Source organism: Ambystoma mexicanum, chromosome 1q, assembly GCF_040938575.1.
Source record: "Ambystoma mexicanum isolate Mex_15411 chromosome 1q, UKY_AmexF1_1, whole genome shotgun sequence".
Classification (NCBI taxonomy): Eukaryota; Metazoa; Chordata; class Amphibia; order Caudata; family Ambystomatidae; genus Ambystoma; species Ambystoma mexicanum.
This window is the reverse complement of record NC_090922.1, coordinates 287986643-288003417: the sequence shown is the minus strand read 5'-3', so window position 1 is coordinate 288003417 and position 16775 is coordinate 287986643.

Below are 16775 nucleotides of genomic sequence, written 5' to 3'. Positions count from 1 at the left end.
TGCTGCCTGTTGGTTTGCCATACCGTATATGGATTGCTCCCATGCGGTATTGCCTGGTGGCGTACGGCCACCGCGTTGGCGGGCACCACACCTGTTTGGGGCAAGGCGAACTGTGCCTTGCTGTGTCGGCACTGCCTGAGGCTGCAGGACTGCATTCCCCCTGTGATCTGCTGGCCCAGGAACAGGATCAGATGTTGGTGTGGCCCTGCATCCGTAACCACCAAAGGCGGACCTACTAACACTGACATCTCCATAGTGGGCTGTACCCTTGGTGTAGGTGGGTCGGACAGATCAGAATCCCTTCCAGAAACACCTACCTGCGAAGCCACATAGGTCTCATCCGAATCAATGCCTGAAATCAATGCCTGAATAGAGGTCTGGAGGTGCACCCAGAGACACCCCTGGAGAGAACGGTCTGCAGCAAAAGTGGGTTCTCACCCACCACCACACCCAGTCCCCCACTGGTGCCTGGTCGTGCCGGAGATCCCTCCTGGGTCTGCACTATCTCCTCACCCTCAACAGCATCAAGTGCGTCATCCCCTGCAAAAACATGAAAGACAAAAAAATGGAAACAGGCATTAGCACCATGGCACACAATTAGGCCTGACAAGCTACAGAACCAGTACTTGATTGACACATGTCCCACATGACTATAACCCTCCCACGCATGCACTGTCACTGAGTTTGAAGGGGAGGAAAATGCCAGACACTGATGACACCAAGATGGAAGAGCAACACATTAGCTGCATGCTGGCTAGCAGTGCCATCACACATTGGCCTGTGAGTGGCATGTCCAATCCACATACATGACACATGCCATCACACAGATGGCATGTACCATAGGCATGTCACATATTGTTTGACAATGGGGCTGAGAAATGCGTAGTGAAAGTGGGGGAACCGAAACAATCAGCCTGAATGAACACTGAGAAATACGGAGGTTGCAAGATGCCACTTCAAAATGTCTGTGGGCAGAAGGGATACTGTAATACCCAAATCCAGGGGCGCAGAATGTTTTGGATGCAGCACATGGGTGACCCAAACCACTCAGGCACACACACACCCTCACCTGGCACTCAATCAGAACCCCTCACACACACAACATACACATGGATCGCACACACATGCATATGCACTCACTGGGCAATGCCTCGTAATCTGGCAGTTCTCCCACACCTTGGATGTGTTCCTCTGTGACGTAGGTCCCAGCAACAGACTCATGTACAGTGAGTTCAATGTCCTCTTGTGGAGACCCACCTCCAGTCACCAGAGTAGCGGCATGACTTGAGGCCAGCTTTTTCTTTGCCCTGCGCTTAAGGTCATTCCAGCGCTTGTAGCACTCACCAGCTGTGTGCCTCACAAATCCAAGGGCACTTATGATGTCCGTGATGGTCTGCCATTATGCCTGACGTCGAGCAGGTGTGGTCTTGCACCCTGAAGTGATCAACATTTCGCTGTCATGTGCAGACACATACTGCACAAGTGCATCACGTTCAGCATCATTGAAGCTAGGCTTCCTTGGCATGCCGGACTGCGTAGCTGTGTCTGGGGTATCAGCCTGTTGTGGACGAGCACTCTTCCTTTTGGAAGGTGGTGGGGATCCTGAGTGGCCTACGCCGCTCTGGCCACTAGGGGCAGGAGCACCGGTGGACTGGGTAGGTGGAGTGTGGGAATGCACACTGAGCATGGGACTTGGTGCAGGCAGTGGCTGAAGTGTGACGTAGTCAGGGGGAACGTTAGCAAGATGGACTGTGACCAACACTGCCCTGGCTGGGAGAGTCAGAGCTGGGGTGGATTGAGCTGCAGCTGCCCCTGCAGCCTCCCCCACCCGGCCTACTCGGGGCAGCAGATGACATAGCTGCCCCTGATCCACGTGGCCTGGCGACACCAACTTGCACCACCACACGTGGCCTAGACTTGGCGACCTGGAAGTCAGCCAGGGAGTCACCCTGTGCCAGGTCAAGTGCCATAATGGGCCGGTCCAACAAGGGCTGGGCAGAGATGGTATCAGCCACGTTTCCCTCAACTATGGGGGGGCATGGGTGTCCCCGACTGGTCCTCCACACATGGGGGCTAGGGGTACCCTGCAAATCCTAGCCACATCCCCTAACACGCCCACCACACCCACCTCTTGAGGCTCGGCCACCTTTGCCACCCTTACTGCTTGGTCGCCTCCCAACCATGGCACTGTTGTGCGTATGGGAGTTGCAGTAAACTATTTTTTTTTTTTTTGTTTTTTTTGTTTTTATAATCTAAAAGATTTTTTTAACAAGGATTTGACGGTGATTGCGCTTAAAAGGTTCCAGAGCGTTAAGGTCGTCTCGAGACAGAAAAAGGAGGTGTCCTGCGTGTTTGGTGGGTTTATTGATGGGACTTATCGTGAAGCCTGAAGCGGGAGGAGCACGTTGAAAATGTAGGACATGATATTTATTGTTGCAAGCTGCCATGACTGTTTGTCACCATCTATCAGTTTGTTCCAGCACGATTGTTCATCTTGCAAGGTGAAGTTTGTGAAGATTTCTTTCAGGTAAGTACGTCGGATAACCGTCGTTATAGGGCAAGTCAGGAGAAGGTGACGTATGGTTTCCTTTACCGTGGTGGATTTACAGAGCCGGCAGCTGCTGGTAGAGGATAGGTGTCTGATCGCTAAAATTTCATTTGTTTCCAAGAGGTTGAGTCGAATTCTTAAGTAGAAGTTTCTCGCAAGCCTATTTGGAAATAATTTCAGGTATGGTTGAACGGAGTCAAGTTTCTTGCAAAAGGTTGGAAGATGGTTAGTGAGTTTGTATCGAGCAGCTGCATCGATGGTGGAAATCCAGTCCAGTTCCTTGATTTTTTTGGTGACTCTGACTGGATTGTGGATGAGATCCTCCGTGCTGCAGGCAACTGCGTCCAAGATGGATAGGATTTTGGTTTCCCAATGAGTGAGCATTTGGCAAGTTCCGAGGCGGAGTTCTTTACTTATCAGCTTATAGGCATATAAGGCGTCTTTCTGGATGCACTTCCGATAGAGCAAAACACTGTTGCAGTCGATGATTGATTTTAATGATGAGAGGGTAAGTTCACGTCTAATCAGTGTTATTGGCGTGGATTTAGGGAGACCCAAGACTGTTCTCCAAAAAGTTGCTTCCAGGTTTTGCCACAGGTCTTGGGGGAGGTTCGGCATTGCATCTGCGCCGTATGTCAAGGATGGTATGACTTTCTTTTTGTAGAAATCTCGTGCTGGTATGATTGAGAATCTGCCAAATTTAATGTCAATGGCTCTTCCTTGTGTGGCTAGTTTTGTCGTTTTTCCGTATAGAGCCTCTTTCATCGCGTTGTCTCTTTGTGAACTATCTAGGATGACCCCTAGGTATTTGAAGCTCAAAACTTTCTCAATCGTTGTTGAGTCTAGTTTTAGGGGTAGAGAGGATTTCTTTTTTGCAGATTTCTCTATAACCATCATTTTGGTTTTTGCTTGGTTAATTTCCAGGTTGTTTACCCTCATATATTGTTGTAAGTTTGTGAGTTGGCGTTGTAGGCCTATTGGAGTGTTGTCCAAGAGAATTAGATCGTCAGCGTATAGGAGACGACTGATCTGGTCACCTCCGAGTTTAGGCGGGAAAGCTCGGATCTCTTTTTCTGTATCTTGAAAGTCACCTAGATAGGACCAGAACAGAGCTGGGGCCAGGGGGCAGCCCTGTTTAACCCCTCTGGCTGTTATCTCTTCTGTTAACAGGCCTTGTTGGTTCAGGCGTACCCGCATTGAGGTGTTGGCATACAGGGCTTTGATGGGGTTGAGTATATCTGGGGGGCATTTCCATTGAGTCAGTTTCTTCCATAGTCTTTCCCGATCAACCTTGTCGAAAGCCTGTGTTAGGTCGACAAAGGCAATGTATAGGCGTGGGCGTCCCTCCATGATTTTACTTTTCAAGGTACTCAGTATTAGTATGTTGGCATTTGTACCCAGGTGCTTTTTAAAGCCGGTTTGTAAGTTATCTAGACAGGGGGCTTCGTTCGCCCATGCTGTGAAGTGGTTTAGCAGTAGGGACCCAAACAGCTTTCCTATAGGGTCGAGGAGAGCAATCGGCCGATAGCTGGTAGGGTCTAACCTGTTGCCCTTCTTAAAGATAGGTACCACGTTGGCACGTTTCCACGTTGGGGGTATAGATTTTGTGATAGAACATTGTCTGAAGATTTGGCTCAACAAGGGCGCCCAGGTTTCCGGATGTGCTTTCAAGTCAAAGTTCGTGATGCCGTCTGGGCCAGGAGCGCGCGATGGTTTTAATTTTTTGATTGACGTTATGATATCTTCCATATTGTCTAGACAGATCCAAGGAGTGTCGTTGTTTACCGTCTTAGAGGTTGTGGTTGAGGTGCTCTTGAAGAGGGTGCCGAAGTGCTCTTCCCAGGCCGATTGGCCAATTCCATTTAGCTGACATGGTCGCGCGCCTGGTGTTGTTGAGTGCAGGAGGGACCAAAAGTCTCTAGCCTGGTTTCCTGTTATGGCTTTCAGGATGTCTTCTGCGTCTTGCCGGTAGAGCTTGTGCCGGTGCCCCTTTATCCAGGCTTTATATTTTGAGACGGCTTCTTTAATAGCGGCCATAGCCAATGGATAGGCAAGTTTTCGTGCAAGTCTTTTTGTTTTCCTTAACTCTCTTTTTTTTTCGGCGACCAGTTTGTCGTACTTGTGTTTTTGATCAGCTGCAGTTGACTTTTTGTTTCTCTGTGGAACTCTGCAAACAGACAGCAAGGGTGTGTAATCCACCACTATCGAGTGTGGGTGTTTGGTGCGGGCGTTGTAAAACTGTGTGATGGTTGTTATGTCCTTTTCCGTGATCCTAAGTCTTGTACCTTGAGCGTTGAGGTCGAGTTCTGCGCTCATTGTGTGATTTTTCGGCGGATTAGTGGACCAAGTGGTCTCAAGGAGGTTGTGGTCACTTTCTCTAGTTTTGATCACTTTAAAAGAGGTGATATGTAATAATAAAGGACGTGATACCAGGATGTAGTCAATTGTAGAGTTAGATTTCGCTCCTTCCCATGTAGGTAGTCTGTTTGGGTCGGCGAAAACTTGGTCCAAGTTGTCAAAGGATCTATGAGGTTATGCCATTTAGTAGATCTCTGATCTGTTGGGCGCTTTTTCGATTTGGCTTCTTTTGTCTTTTCGCGATGCTGGCTAGGGATGTTTAGGTCACCGGATAGGACAACGTAGTCTGGGTGGTGAGTTACTTGCGCCCAATCCAAGGCTTCTTCTATTGTTTTAATGAACTTTGCACAGTCGACAGTTGCAGGGTTCCAATATATGGTGGCAATTATTATTTTCTTCGTAGATGATTTGTTTGCTTTTTCGTCCGTTGTAGTCCAGTTTAGTTTGACCATCATCATAAAGAGGTTTTCTTTTATTTTTTGTGAATCTGTAAGGCCTCGTCCACTTCGGATTGCGATAAGCAAACCCGCTGTTGGACGACCTAATAGGCCCTTCTTGGCCTCCACTGTGTGGATCTCGTAGCCGTCGAGGACAGGAGGTTGGAGGAGCCATGTCTCCTGCAGACAGATGATATCGTAGTCTGTTATATTAGTGGATCCTGGGGATGTGAGGTGGAGAAAACCTCGGGTGTTCCATGAGCACATGTTTATTTTGTCTTGGGCTTTTGAGTTCGGATGGTTGTGGGAGTTGCTGCATGTCCTTCTCTTGGGTGGCTATTTTTGTAGGTTTTGTTTGAGAGCTTTCGGCAGCCAGGACCAAAAGGAATGAGAAGGCGAGGATTGTGGTGTAATTGCAGCTGTCTGATGTAACTCGTTTTGGACTGTTCTTTGGAGCTTTTGATGTTCCATCGAATGATGTGTTCTTCTAGGTGTCTTAGGGTTTTCGGTTTTCTTGGGCAATGGAGTTGAATTTTCTAAGGCTTTAGCGGGTCTAGTATTGCCATGTTTTTGGTTCCCTTTTCTCATGGTTGGTTTTTGGGCCCGCCAGGTGGTGTTAGGTGATTTATTCCTAGATAGAGGACAGGTTTGTCGCGGCGATGGATGGTGTTCAGTTTTTCTTTTGGGCTCTTGGGGATACTTGCTTTCTTGATAGTCACGTGAGTTTATTTCTCTTGATGATTTAGTGAGGTCATAGCCCATGATTAGAAGATCTTCAAGGGCTGACTTGAAGGCGTTGTTTGTTGTTTGTGACGCTATGTATAGATGTGCAATAGCTTTATAGCCCTTGTGGCTTGGGTCCACAATCTGGAGATCGGCTGATTTTACTAGGCTCAGTGTTGGAATATAGCTGAACAGGTCCATAACTGCTCTTCTATTTAGAATGACTTCGTCGGTGTTGCCCGGGATCTGCTCTAATTTCCATATCCATCGTGTTTGAGGTTTTGGATGGTATTTAGCCGTTTTCGATTTGTAGGTTCTCCTCGTGGGTTCCTTAGCATGGGGTCTGGTTTGTGGTCTCTGTGTCTCAGTTTTAAATCTGCTAGAGGAGGGACTGTTGGACGATCTTCGGGTTAATCTTGGTGATTGTCGGTGAGGTTGTACTTCGCGCTTATCCCTTTCTGAATTGTGGCGATCGGAGTTTGGTTCGGTTGCCAACTTTCCCAATGTGCGGTCTTTTAGATTATGGTTGGACACGGTCGACCGCTGTTTTCGTTCTTTGTGGGTGAAAGAAGGTAGTTCCACTAACTCATGTTCTTTGTCGAGGATTTCCTGTATGGTTGGACGTGTTGTAGGAGGGTCTGTTGTTCCTTGCTCCTCTTGAATTGAGGTTGAGGATTGATCTGAAAAGTGTTGGGTGATGTTCATCAAGTCCTCTTCGATTGGGGGTGTTTCGACTACTCTTGAACAAAGATTTTCCGTTTCAGGTTTGTCCTTGTTTGCTTTCCGGGGCATGTTGGCTGTTCCTTTTTCTTTTAACTGGATTATTGAACCTTTTTGAGTACGTAAGGCATCTGAGTTAACTGGACCCCTTTTTTGGAAGATTGGTTCAAATGTCACAGGTCTTGTTTTTTTTGGGTTTACTTCTTTCCCTCCTTTTGGTAACTTGGTATTCACTATCGTGATAGTAGGGGGTTCCGTTAAATCGATGAATGGTTGAGTTTGCGTACCTTGGGAAGTTTTTTGTGACGTCTCTTGTAAGGTGGGGCACATAGGTTGAGTCTGTTGTTGAGGTGAAGCCATGGGGGTTTCTTGAGTTTGCTTTTTCTCTGTTGGCTGGATCTTTGCTTCTAGGGCCAAGATGTAGCCTTCCAAGAAAGTTAGTTTGTGGAGCATTGACGATTGTATCACCGTATGATCTTTCATCGTCTCTCCGATTGTTTCGTACAATTTGACGAATGGATTCAGAGCTATCGATAGGGCTGACATCAGGGTACAGGTGTCAAGTTTCTTGGACGGAGAGTCATTTGCCGGTGTGTGCCTATGTGGAGACGGTCTACTTCTGAGGGGTGATGGTGGTCGTATGACTGGCGTTGTGGCGGCTGAAGTCCTTCTGGGGGGAAGGTCAAGCGAGTGTCTTTTTTGGTTGTTGTAACTGTCTAGGTTTGTGTAGAAAGAGTCTAAAGTTTTCTCAAACTGAAGTCTATTTTTTGCTCTGACGGGGTAGGTGCTTTCAGAGTCCTTTTCCTGGATCTGTTGCGTAGGTTTGAAAGCCTCGCCTGCAGGGGTCGGCAGAGTCTCTGGCGGTTGACCTTTATTGATGTTGTTGTCGCTTTGTCTGGGTCTTGGAGCCTTGCCGAGAGCCGAATCTTGTGGAGTTGATATGGTGGTGCTCGTCGTGGGGGGGTCTGTTGGTTCCAAGAACGTCCGACTGTGAACCGAGAGTATAATCCCGTCCTCTCCCTGGTTCTCTTGATTTAGAGGTTGGGGTTGGGTCAGGGTTTCTTGATTGGTGTTGCTTTGACTATGCAAAAGAGGTTGAATAAGGACTGAGGTTGAGGCCGTTGTGTTGCTGGCTGTAGGTGCGACTGGTTTGTCGATGGATGCAGTTGGTGCAATTGCGATTTTAGTTTTTGTCCCCCCCTCGTTTTCAGACGTTATTTGTGGGATTGTTGAGGTGACTTGACCTGAAAAGTGCATTTTTGTCGGTGTCCAGGCAGGTACTGCTCTGTTGTCTTCTTTTGTAAGGGGATGGGGTATTTTTCTGTTAGCTTGTATCAGCCTGCGATGTTTACGGGGGGGGGAGTAATTGCATCAGCAGCCTCAAGGATTTCTGCGTCGGTCAGTTCTTTACATTTCTCTTGGATGGCTTTAGAATGTTTGTGGAAGAAGTCTGATAGTAGCTTCAAGGGACGTTGGGGTTTTTTGAGACCCTTTCTTGGGGCTTTTAATGGCACCCATGATGTTTTGGAGGCAGTCGCCTGTTTTGAAGCAGATTTGGCCGGATTCGAGGGTTTTCCTTGTTTTATAGGTGGATCATGGTTAGTGTTTTTTTTTTTGTTGGAGACGTCCTGAAGCCGAGGTCTCTTTTTTTTTATTGTTTGAGGGTGAGGCCCTTGTTTCACTTGATGGAGGTGGGTCTAGGAGGATCCCCTCGTTTTTATCGGCGTTAGAATGGGTTGGTGCGGGGTTGAGGTTGTCTGCGTTGCAAATTGGTGGGGCTGTCAGGGCTTCAGCTGCAGGGGGCGCTGTTGTGGACTCGCCTCCACTCGTCGGTGCTAGGAGCGCACCCTCCGCTCCCGGGCCGCTCAGACGCTGTGGATTATGGGCCTCGAGCCGGCACCCCCCAGGGAGGTCGAGAGTCAGAGCCAGAGCCCCCGACACCCCCCGTGGGTGGGAGGAGACGCCGCCTTCCGCGGCGGCGCCAACTGTTCTCGCCTGGCTCTGCAGGCTCGCCGGCGCCAAGGCACTCGACGTCGTCTCCCCTTCGGGAGACCGTGGAACCGCCTCTGCGGCCGAAGTCCGCCCCTCAGACGGCTCCCGGCGCCCCGCCGGTGTGGGCCCGTCCACCGGAGCGGGCCTCTCTTCCTGGGGCTGCCGGCCGCCGCCGACGACGGTCTGTCGTGCCGACACGGCCTCCCGCGACTGGCCGGGTAGCTCGGCCGGGAGACTCAACGCGGCCGCCCCTCCGAGCCGTCGCGGAGCTCCCGGCGGTGTCACGCCAGTCAGCGCAGATGGAGTGGAGGCCATTGGCGGCGTGGGCGATGGGGGTTCCACGTCGTAGGAGTCCTGGTTCATGGCGTATTCCACAGGTAAGTCCGCTTCGTTGAGGACTTGAAGTTGTTTGGAGTCATGAACACCTAGGGGCGAAACAGTTGCTTTTTTGCCAGGATTTTTGCCCAAAGTCGTGTGACCTTTGCCCAGGAGCGCTGGTGAATTAAGTCCGCGACTCTGGGGTGATGGATGGTCATCTAATGTTTCTCCCTGAGTAGCAGGGGAATGGTAAGGGTTGGCTAGGTAGGTTGCGGGTGTGTTCTTGCGCAACAATTTTGCGTTACTTCTTAGGAATCGATTTGTCGAATCTTCTGTGTCCTGTGATTGTAGCGTGAATGGTAGGGTGGTATTCTGGCCCGTCCTGCCTGACATGACTGCAGGACTGCCACTCTCCGCCACTCCGCGCCGCTCCGCGGTGTATTAAGTGTTTTATGCTGCAGGGTGTAGCAGGAAACACATCCCCAGTAGTAGAGCTGAAGGAAAGACTGGGTTCTCGAGGGAATACTGCAGGACTGCCACTCTCCGCCACTCCGCCGTAAACTATTGTCCTGGGCAATTGGGGGTCAAAGGGGTAGGGTACTAGATGGAATTCGTACACGAAGTGCTCTAGCAAGGCTGTATGTGACCCCTGGGGAAAGATGACAGGTCACGCAACGCACAGGCACCCCAAAGACAGAAAATAACGTGCACGCAACCCCTCGTAGACAATGAGCGTGGAAAAATGAACCCGCACTACGCTGTGGCACCCAGAAACACAAAAATTAACATACGCGTGTTACACGCAGCCTACAATGACCTCTGAAGGGGTACGCGACACACGGGGCAAGCACAGTTGGTAAATACGTGCGCGACTCACCGTCTGCCGGGAAATGAGCGTGAAAAATACGTGCGTGCGCGCGTTGGCAACACCCCCGCCAAAAGAAGAAGTGAACGCTGTTTGAGGAAACGGGCCCAACAGAAAATCAGAAAAAAGCTGTTAGAGGCAACAGGTAGTACGAACTAAAGAACGCTGTGAAGTAAATCGCGTGTGAACCGACAAGAAGTACAGAATTCACCCACTCGCTCTCCACGAAAAGCACATACAAGGAAATGAAATCCTACACGTACCTTTTGAACCGGCCCACACGTCCAACGTCACTTCCGCGTATACGCGCTAAGGCCCTATCCTCCAATTACATGACCTGACACTCGGACATGCAGTTCTTGGACGTGTAACATGCACCCGGGTTCAGGGAAACGCCCGCGCACGTCAGACGCACTAAGGGACTTTGGTCCAATAAAATCGCGGACTTACGCACTAAGGGCCTTTCCTCAAATTACACGCTGACGTGCCAGATTTTCACGTGCCAAATCACTCCGTATCAAGCGGGGCACACTTCGCTCACGGAAGACCACGCTCCTGCCCAGAAGGCCAAATTACTGCCCCCCAGAGCCACGAGCATGCTCCCACCTGCCATCTGCTGCTGCCTGATTGCCTGCTGCCCACGTGCCCTGCCATTTGCTGCTTGCACGTCAGCCCGGGGCGCTGTTGCTGTGACCACCCCTGCTGGAACCAAAGACTCCCGACTGCTATTCCATCGCTCCACAGCCCAGCCCCAGGACACAGTTGCCCACCCACACCTGCCTCTGGGCTTGCCATGTCGGGCACTACACCATCTGGCACCACTGGCAACCCCCAGCCAGAGAGGCAGAGGGCCACCAGCTTCACTACCACCGAAGTTGGTGTCCTGGTGGAGCAAGTCCTGGGGCAGTATGATGCCCTCTTCGGAAGGACGGACTCGGATCTGGACGGACATCGTGACTGCCATCAACGCGGAGAGGGTGGCAGTCCGCGACTTCCAACATGACAAGAAGCGCTTGGAGGACTTCAGGTCCAGGACCCTCAACAAGGCCCGGCGCCTCTTGAAGGCAGCGGATGCTAAGGGGCACCGTGGCCACCTGTCGGATCATCAGATGAGGGTCCTGGAACACATATGCCCAGCGCTCCACGTCCAGGTCCTTGAGAGGCAGACCCGTCTGGAGTCAAGCGGTAAGTGTACATGCATACTGATTGGAAGCTGTGCGTGTGGTGGTGTGCCAGTAGTGTGCAGGTTGTACATGTGGTTTTGTAGGGCCATGTATGGATGTGTATGTACAGGGCTGTGAGGCTGACTCATGCAAGTCCTTTCATGTGTGAGACACACGGACGGTGTATGTGTGGGTAAGCATGCAGGCCAAATGCAAATGTGTGAGCACACATGTTTGGATCACTGTGTATGTAAGTTGGCATGGTTGTGGTGTCACACATGGATGTTGGTTCCAGCTGCATGTATCTGCACCATGTGCATGTGTGTGTATTTGACATGGGTGCAACAGTGATGCAACATGGATGCATGTGAGACTGATATGTAGAAGACTGATTGCCAGATGTGACATGGATGCCAATCTCATCACTGCGACAGTTGGCGGAGGTGTACACATGCATGTAATTGTGGTGGCGTGTGTGCATGTCTAGTGCACTCCCTGTGTTTCATGTGATGTCTGGCTCACCTTTGGCTGCTCATGCTGTTGTATGTGTATGGATGGTGCTGGCTGTTGCAATATGGATGTGGAATAGCTCATGTGTGGTAGTTGCAATGACATTTGTGTTGGGGATTGTGATGCCATGTCTGAAGTTTGACAATGCCACTCATGTACAACTGTCATGTGTGTATGAGTCCATTGTATAGTGCCCTGATGCCTGTCTATCTCTCCCTGTCTGCAGCGTCAACTGATGAAGAGGGCGGAGAAGGTGCTGTGGAGCACAGCGGCAGGGATCGCACCGCCAGCCGGAGACGCAAGGCCTGGCTCCCCTCCCAGGTTGTCATCTCGTCGGGGAGTGAGGAGTCCGGTGCCGCGTCCCAGGTCGCAGCTGCCAAGGGGAGGTCCAAGAGGCGGATGTTGGAGTTGGACTCCTCGGCAGCCGAAGGGGCAGCTGAGACCCCACAGGGCCTGACGGAGGAAGAAGGCACATAGTCATCCAGGTTGGTGGGGGGGTTTGGTGGAGGAGGCCATGCAAGGGACAGAGATGGGGTCTGGAGGTGGGTATTCCACTGGTGCTAGTGGTGCAGTGCATGGGCAGGGACAGGAGGCAGCACAGGCCGCCGCGGAGGTGCCTGTGTGTAATCCTGTCCCCGATCCTGTGACTGCATCATCTTGCACCAGCAGGGATACCTTACACCAACTGGCCTTCCTCTCCCTGCGGATGTGGCTATCTGGCACCGGGTTGAGACTGTCGAGGGTGGGGTGGCGTTGCGTCAACGTGCCATGCGAGCTGACCTGCAGTCTTTTCATGAGGAGATTGCACGTCTTCTTGCATGGCTCGTTGACCGCGTTGACCCACTGGGACAGCTCACCAGGGCCGGATTCCTCCGTTTTCTGGACCTTGTTCCGACCCCCTCCTCAACTGAACCCCCTATGCGCCAGTCATCCTCTGTGCCATCTTCCCACCCATGTGTCACCTGGGTGCCCTGTGGAGCTGCCTCTGACCCTGCGGCCAGGCTGGTGCAGGACACATCCCTGCCACAGTCGGGAGTCGGACGTCCAGCAGGGGTGGCCACCTCAACAACTGCACCCCAGCTGGAGGAGGATGTGCAGGCAGCAGGAGCCAGGGCACAGGCAGTGGCACAGCAGCAGCAGCAAGGTGGGAGCCATGATGGCTCGGGGCCTTAATCATCGGAGGGGCAGGCATCGGCCAGAGAGCAGGAGGACCCTGGACGGGAAGTGTATTCCGTGTGGCAGCAGTTGGGCCATGTGATAGATGCAGAGCGGCAGCGGGCGGAAGAGGCACGGCTCACGATGGTCAGGGCGGAGAACTCCATGCGTAGGGCCCTGAGGTGGGCCGAGTGCCTCGAGGCCACTCACAGGGACCTGGAGTTCTAGATAGTCTGGGCCATGGAAGAGGACTGCCTCCGGGACATTGAGCAGGAGTTCGATGATGCCCTGGCCCAGGACATCAACATGTGAGCCGTTGGACTTGCCCGCTGCCCTTGTAAATAGATAGTGTTAGGTTTCCTTTGGTTCTCTTTATTTTGGTTGCGCTTGGAGAATGCACCACGTTTCTGGATATAGTTTTTCATTAGGTAGTATTTTTGATAGGTTTCATTTCTTCAGTTGGGATCATGGACCCTGAATTGTTCATCTGTATATAGTTCACTATTGGATTCATCTTTTTTTTTTTTATTTCCCCATGGAGCAATGGTTTTCCCTTGGATTTGCTTTGTTGGACTGTGACTTTGGACACCTTTCCTTTGGATTATGATTTATTGTTTTTCATTATTTTACGGACATGCAGCTTTTCTTTTATTATTCCCATTGTTGGTTGTTTGATTTTAGTTCCATTCATGTTGCTTTTAATACATTTTTTCTTCATACTTCCATGTTTGGTAATCTCATTGGTATCATGCATGTCATGATATGGGTTTTCACATTCACTTGCAACCACATTCACTTGCAACCATTGTGTGTGCGTGTGACGGACATGTGTTCATTTACATACTTGCCATTGGGGTTGCATCATGTAATTGCCTTTTCTATGTGGGTGGATGCAATACTTGGTAGGGTCTTTGGTCTGGGGAGGCTGGCATTAAGTGCCATGATTGAGGATCGTCATAACCTGGGGTGTAGGGGGACATGAGTGGGGGCCTGCTGGCAGGTGCCCTGCACTTCCGGGGGATGGGTGTGCAAGGGGACATGAGTGGGGGCCTGCTGGCAGGTGCCCCACACTGCTGGGGTGTGGGTGTGCAAGGGGACATGAGTGGGGGCCTGCTGGCAGGTGCCCTGCACTGCTGGGGGGTGGGTGTGCAAGGGGACATGAGTGGGGGCTTGCTGGCAGGTGCCCCGCACTGCTGGGGGGTGGGGTGCAGGGGACATGTGTGGGGGCCTGTTGGCAGGTGCCCCTCAGTGCTGGGGGTGCAAGGGGACATGTGTGGGGGCCTGTTGGCAGGTGCCCCTCAGTGCTGGCGGGTGGGGGTGCAAGGGGACATGAGTGGGGGCCTGCTGGCAGGTGCCCTGCACTGCTGGGGGTGGGGTGCAGGGGACATGTGTGGGGGCCTGTTGGCAGGTGCCCCTCAGTGCTGGCGGGTAGGGGTGCAAGGGGACATGAGTGGGGGCCTGCTGGCAGGTGCCCCGCACTGCTGGGGGGTGGGGGTGCAAGGGGACATGAGTGGGGGCCTGCTGGCAGGTGCCCTGCACTGCTGTGGGGTGGGGGTGCAAGGGGGTAATATGTTGGTGATCACTAGTGCAAGGTGACATGTGGCTTGGCTGGGGGGGCATGCCCATGGTGGATGGGCTGCCTGCGGGACATGACCAGGGGTGCAGGGTAGTCCCTGTGGTGTGGTCTGCCTGCAGGGGCCATGGAGGGTGTAGAGAGAACACCTGGGAGTACCCACACTGCCAATTCACGTGTAGGACTCCCCTGCACACCCGAAATACACGTACCCCACTCGCACAGGGCCTATCGCGTGTGAAACTTGCCCGCACCCCAGAAATACACGTAACCTGCTGAAATTGCGTGTGGAACTTCCCGCGCACCCCTGTAATACACGTACCCTGCTGAAATCGCATGTAAAACTTCCCAGCACCCCAGAAATACATGTAACCTGCTAAAATCGTGTGTGGGACTTCCCGCGCACCCCTGTAATACACATACCCAAACTTCCCTGCACTCCACAAATACACGTGCACTGCTGAAATCGCATGTGGAACTTCCCGCACACCCCTGTAATACATGTACCCTGCTGAAAACGCATGTGGAACTTCCCCACACCCCAGAAATACACGTATCCTGCTGAAATCGCGTGTGGAACTTCCCGCGCACCCCTGTAATACACGTTCCCCGCTCTGCGTTTGCCAGCCCTGTATACTGGTCCAGGGTTAGCGCAGCCCTCTGCGCTGAATTGGGAATTTTGATGGCTTTTCCTTGCGCGGGGGCGTAATTGGCGCTGCTGCAGGGTCGCTGTGCCACTCTGCGACACGGCTGGTTTTGGAGGCTAAAATCCATGAATACGCTGTGCGCGGATTTCGATTTTAGCGCACGCGGCTGGCGCAGACATTCGCACGCGCACACTGTGCTCCAGCCGGGTGCGCCACTTTTGTGCGAAATTCTATGAATTACCCTGTTGGTGCGTTGGCCGGGAAAATTAAATAATTACTAGTGGTGGCCATGCATCCTAAAGCATAACCGAGGTAGTGCAGTAATGTGTGCTCATTTGACTCTTATTATAGGCTCATTGACAATAGTGCTGACATGTCCAAGATTCAGGGTGAGTTTTCTGAATTATCAGATTACCTTGAGGCAAAGCTTATTCCCATGCAGTTTGGTCCTCAGAAAATATAACAATATGGAAAAACAGGATTGGCACAGAGGTAGAAAAAGGAGGCACTTGAAAATATTTTTGATGAAGGTAGCATTGTACAGGTGCGTCTCCTAAGGTTATTCTGAGCGACAGAACACAGTAGAAAAGCGACAGACTGTGCGCACAACTTTGGTTCCTGCTACACAGCTCCATAAAGATGCAAGGGAAAGACAGTGAAGTCATTAGCAGATTACAGTGCAGTTTGGACAATGCATGTAATCGGGTGCTAAAATTAAAAGCCGAATTAAAGACGAGGGAGCTAGACACCGAACCACAAGCCAAATGTAGTGAACTTGCTACTCAATTGGCACACAGATACAATTCAATGAGCGAACAAGAATGAATCCACTTAAAAGCAATATTAGATTATATAAGAAAAGATAAAGATGTTGCAATTTCCAAAATGCAAGTTCTTAAAGAAGATGGCAGGGAGAAAGATAAAGAACGTCATGCTATGGAACAGGAGATATTTAAATTACTGGAAGAAAATGACAAAAAGGCCAACACACTTAATCATTCTCAGACACAAATCATTGAATTACAGGCAATAATCAATAATGTCAGGGATCATAATTTAGATCTCTGTCATGAATAAGAACAGCTTCATGGGCAGTGCAAGAACTTTTAACAGCAAATATGTAATCTCAAATCTCAGGAAAAGCAACAGGATACTACACTCACTGGATCTGAACTCAATCACAGCCCTGGCCAAGGAAACAATGCACCAACAGCTGTTCCTTTAGCCAGACCTGGTTATAACCCACTGGTGGGGTCTGAATCACCTGCATATATTCACACATTCTTGCCCACAAGAGAACAGGAATGGTCGGCAAAATGACACATACCAGAATGCACTGTGTAGTCCTATAAAAATTATAAAATCCATGAAGACATTAATTAAACCATACAAAAAGGGAGGGGATTGTTGCATGGAAGACCACTTAGAGACTATTTGTGTTATAGTCAAAGCCCTTCAGATCCCTAGAGAACAATATAGACAGTACTTTCACATCACTCTAGATGTGAGCATGTGCTAGTATCATTTGTGGTCTCAATAAACAGGAACATTTGATATGGGTACATTTTGAAAATGAGGTTAGACATCAATTCTCACGTTACCAGTCCATACAGGATGCCAATAAAGCAGCTTATACTATGACAGCAAAGCCAGACATGTCACCTCGCCAATTCTTTCAACATTTAAAAAGAGCATTTTCATGCTTTGATGGGTCCTTTAACTCCTAGCAAATGTGGAGGTAAAATCTGTAAAGATGCTGCTATAAT